Source organism: Orcinus orca, chromosome 4 (genome assembly GCF_937001465.1).
Source record: "Orcinus orca chromosome 4, mOrcOrc1.1, whole genome shotgun sequence".
In the NCBI taxonomy this organism is placed as follows: domain Eukaryota; kingdom Metazoa; phylum Chordata; class Mammalia; order Artiodactyla; family Delphinidae; genus Orcinus; species Orcinus orca.
In genome coordinates, this window is record NC_064562.1 from 77120638 (window position 1) to 77125037 (window position 4400).

At 37.2% G+C, this 4400-nt stretch overlaps 1 pseudogene; it reads right to left on the reverse strand.

Annotated features, from left to right (window-relative positions):
- Nucleotides 1-3584: 3584 nt before the first annotated feature.
- LOC117200854 (retinoic acid receptor RXR-gamma-like) lies at nucleotides 3585-4161 on the reverse strand (annotated as a pseudogene).
- Between the last annotated feature and the right edge of the window lie 239 nt (nucleotides 4162-4400).

A 4400-nucleotide genomic window follows, 5' to 3' on the forward strand; every position in this document is an offset into this window, starting at 1 on the left:
TAGATTAATTTTGGACAGTGAGTACCAGGGTGGCTTTCAAACACCACCGGCTAGAATTGGGTGAACAAATGGTCCTCATAAATGTGATGTATAAACAGAATCTGGAGAGAGAATTTTTTTTAATATAAAAAAAAACTTTTAATTTTTTAAATGATTTTTCCATTTCTTGAAATAGATTCCTTCCTCCAAGGGGTTTCATTGTTATCCCTCAAAAAAGATATGTTGGAGCCCTAACTCCCAATCTCCCAATATCTTTGATTGTGACTTTATTTGGAAGGAATTTTAACAGAGGTAAACAAGTTAAAATGAAGTCATTAGGTGGGCCCTAATTCAATGTGACCAGTTTTCTTATAACACGTGGAAATTAGGCACAGGGACAGACAGGCACACAGGGAGAATACCACGTGAATATAGAAACAGAGATTGGAGTGAAGTATCAGAAAGCCAAAGGAGGCTAAAGATTGACAGCAATTCACCAGAAGCTGGGAAGGGGCATGAAGCAGATTTTCCCTCACAGCCCTCAGACTGAACCAGCCTTGCCATCACTTCGATTTCAGACATCCAGACTTTGAGACAATAAATTTTTGTTGTTTAAACCACCCAGTTTATGACATTTTGTTATGGCAACCCAAAGAAACTACTAATACAATAATAACTTACTGAAAATTTAACACTTGTTATATGCTCTATTAGGCACTTTCCTATAATGTTATAGGCTATAACTTTATTAAGATATATTAAGTACAGTAATTAGCACGTATAAATATTTTACAACTTTATGTAAACGGAATCATAAACTATGTACCAATGATATTGATATTTATCCTTGCTATTGCATGTATCAATAAGCCATTTCTGTAATTTTCTTTTTCCTTTCCTCCCTCCCGCCCTCCCTTCCTTCCTTGCTTCCTTCTGTATTTCCAATTTCTTTGTCAGATTTTAATATCAGGTTTATAATGGCCTCATTAAAAGAACTGATCAGTCATCCCTCCTCATTTATTTTTTGAAAAGATTTATTTTAAATGTGTTATTTCTTCCTTAAGTGTTTAATAAAATTCACCAGCAAAATCATCGGGATCTTGAAAATTTTTTGGAGTTATTTTGATAACAGATTCAATTTCTTCAATAGATATAGAGCTCAAATTTTGCGGGGGAGGGGTTGTGTCAATTTTGATAATTTATCTTTTTCAAGAGATATGTCCATTCATCTCAGTTATCAAATTTGTTGGCATAAAGTTGTTCATAGTATTCAATTATTACATCTTAATTTCTATAATATCTATAACAATAGCCACCTTAATAATGATTTGTGTTACCTCTTTTTCTCTTAATTAGTCTACCTAGGAATTTATCGATGACACTGATCATATCAAAACACATTTTTAGCTTTTCTAATTGTCTCTGTTGCCTGTTTTCATTGCATTTATATATGCTCTTCTATTTATTATTTTTCTTTTTCTTTTTTTTTTTTTTTTTGTGGTACGTGGGCCTCTCACTGTTGTGGCCTCTCCCGTTGCAGAGCACAGGCTCCAGACGCGCAGGCTCAGTGGCCATGGCTCATGGGCCCAGCCGCTCCATGGCATGTGGGATCTTCCCGGACCGGGGCACGAACCCGTGTCCCATGCATCGGCAGGTGGACTCTCAACCACTGCGCCACCAGGGAAGCCCTATTTATTATTTCTTTAATTCTATTTACTTTGCTTTTCTTTTTCTAATACCTTAATTTGGAACCATAGATAATTTATTCTAGATTATTTTTCTTTCCTAATATAAACATTTTAAGCTATGAGTGTCCCACCAAGTGTTTCTTTAGCTGATTCAAACAAATATTGATCAGCTGGATTTCAATTGTCATTCAGTTTAAACCATTTTCTAATTTCCTTTCTGATTTCATCTATGATACAGGAGTGTATTGTTTGACCCATGAATTATATAGATGTATTTTACTAAGTTCTAGATATTTGGGACAGAGGTCTACGTATCTTTTATTTTTTATTTTTTTTTGCGGTACGCGGGCCTCTCACTGTTGTGGCCTCTCCCGTTGCAGAGCACAGGCTCCGGACGCGCAGGCTCAGCGGCCATGGCTCACGGGCCCAGCCGCTCCGCGGCATGTGGGATCTTCCCAGACTGGGGCACGAAGCCGTGTCCCCTGCATCGGCAGGCGGACTCTCAACCACTGCGCCACCAGGGAAGCCCTACATATCTTATTTTAATTTAACTCTCTTTTGGTCAGAGAATAAAATCTTTATGTATTTTATCCTTTTAAATTTAGAGTATTATTTTATAGTCCAGTATATGGTCAATCTAAATAGCATTCTTTTCTATAGAAAAGAATGTGTGTTGAGTACACATTATATTGAATGTGATAATGTAATAAATAATATTTCTAGTGATGAATAGTGCTAAGATCTCCTATGTCTTTAATGATTTATTTGTCTTGTTATTCTATCAGTTGTTGAGCGAGGGATGTTAATATCTTCTATGTTTGTTGAATTGTCTCTTTCTGCAATTCATTCAATTTTTGATTTGTATATTTTGAAGCTATTTTATTTGAGGTGCATATACATTTTGAATTATGTGCTGTTGAAGATTTCTAACTTTTATCATTATAAAATGTCCTACGTTATTTCTGGTAATATTCTTTGTCTTGAAGTCTGTTTTATCTGATGTTAAGACAGCTACTCCAATCTTATTAAGCTTACTGTTTGTATGGTAAGACATTCTATTTCCTTACTTTTAATCGACCTGTGACTTTACATTTAAAATCTTTTTCTTGTAGGCCACATATCATGCAGTTCTACATTTTAATCTACCTCTGTCAGTCTCTGGTTCTTGGTGCTTAGACCATTAAAATTTAATGTAATTATTGTTATGGTTATATATAGTCTCATGTGGTTGATATAGTCTCATTTATTGCTTGTTTTCTGTTTTTCTCTTCTGATTTTTGGTGCTCTGTTTTACCTTTTACCCCTTCTTTTGGATCACTGTATTTTAAGGTATCTATTAGATTTTTGGTTATATCTCTTTGTATAACTTTTTCTTACTCTAGGAATTTAAATACACATATTCAAGTGTTCAGAGTCGTCTCAGAATAATGTTGCACTACTTCAATAAAATATAGGATGTTTGCTGCCATTTAAGTCTCTTTATACCCCCATAAACTTTATCTTATAGTTGTTAAATCTATTACATATGCTGAAAGTCCCATTGGACATTGTTATACTTTTTGCTGTCAATATGTGTTTGTATTTTAAAGAAATTAAAACAAAAAATAGTCTACTGTATTTAACTAGGTGTTTAGCATTTCTGGTCTCTCTTCATTCTTAAAGACCCAGGATTCCCTCTGGTATTATTTTCCTTCAGCCTAAAGAAATTTCTTTAACATTTCTCATACAGTAAGTTTGCTAGTGCAAATGCTCTTACTTTTCATTCATTTCAGAATACCTTTTTTTATTCCCTTAATATCTTCATTTCCCTAATGTGCTCGACTTCTCCAAATTTTTTCTTCCCTCTACAATCTGATTATACTTGCTTACATTTATCATAAACAATTATGAGGTAGAGGAGGCTGTAACTGGTGAGGCTCAGGTGAACTGCAGCAGGATCTCCATCTCCATGAGGAAGGTGTCAATGGGCATGTCCCCCGTGAGCTTGAAGAAGAGATGCTCCAGGCATTTCAAGCTGATGGAGTGCAGGACGAGGGGGCACAGCAGCAGTTTTGCAAAGCTGCCTGGTTTTTCCAGATACTTCTGCTTGGTATAGGCCTCAAGAATAACATAAACTTCCACAGAACCTCTGGGAGCTTGGACAGACCCTTGGCATCTGGGTTAAACGCACAATGGCTTGCAGGATTCCCAGCTACAACTTATCCATCTGCTTCATTTTGAACACCAGCTCAGTCAGAACTCTGTCAAAGATGGAGCCAACCCCAGCATTATAGACACTGCTCAGGTGGATGTATAAGCCTATGGCCAGAAGGATGCCATCCTGCACAGAAACCAAGTGGAAAGAGGAGGTAATCAGTAATCCCTTCTACCCTGCCCAGAACAAAATGACCTGGTCCTCCAACTTGAGGTCAGAGAAGTAGGAAATGTGCCTGGTCCATTCAAAGAATGAAAAGCTGCTTATTAACTTTCTTTTTTTCTGACACAGGGCATTCATTGTGTCTTTAAAACATCATAAACAGGGCTTCCCTGGTGGCGCAGTGGTTGAGAGTCCGCCTGCCGTGCCCCGGTCCGGGAAGATCCCACATGCTGCGGAGCAGCTGGGCCCGTGAGCCATGGCCGCTGAGCCTGCGTGTCCGGAGCCTGTGCTCCACAATGGGAGAGGCCACAACAGTGAGAGGCCCGCATACCGCAAAAAAAAAAAAAAAAAAATTATATATATATATATAATAAACA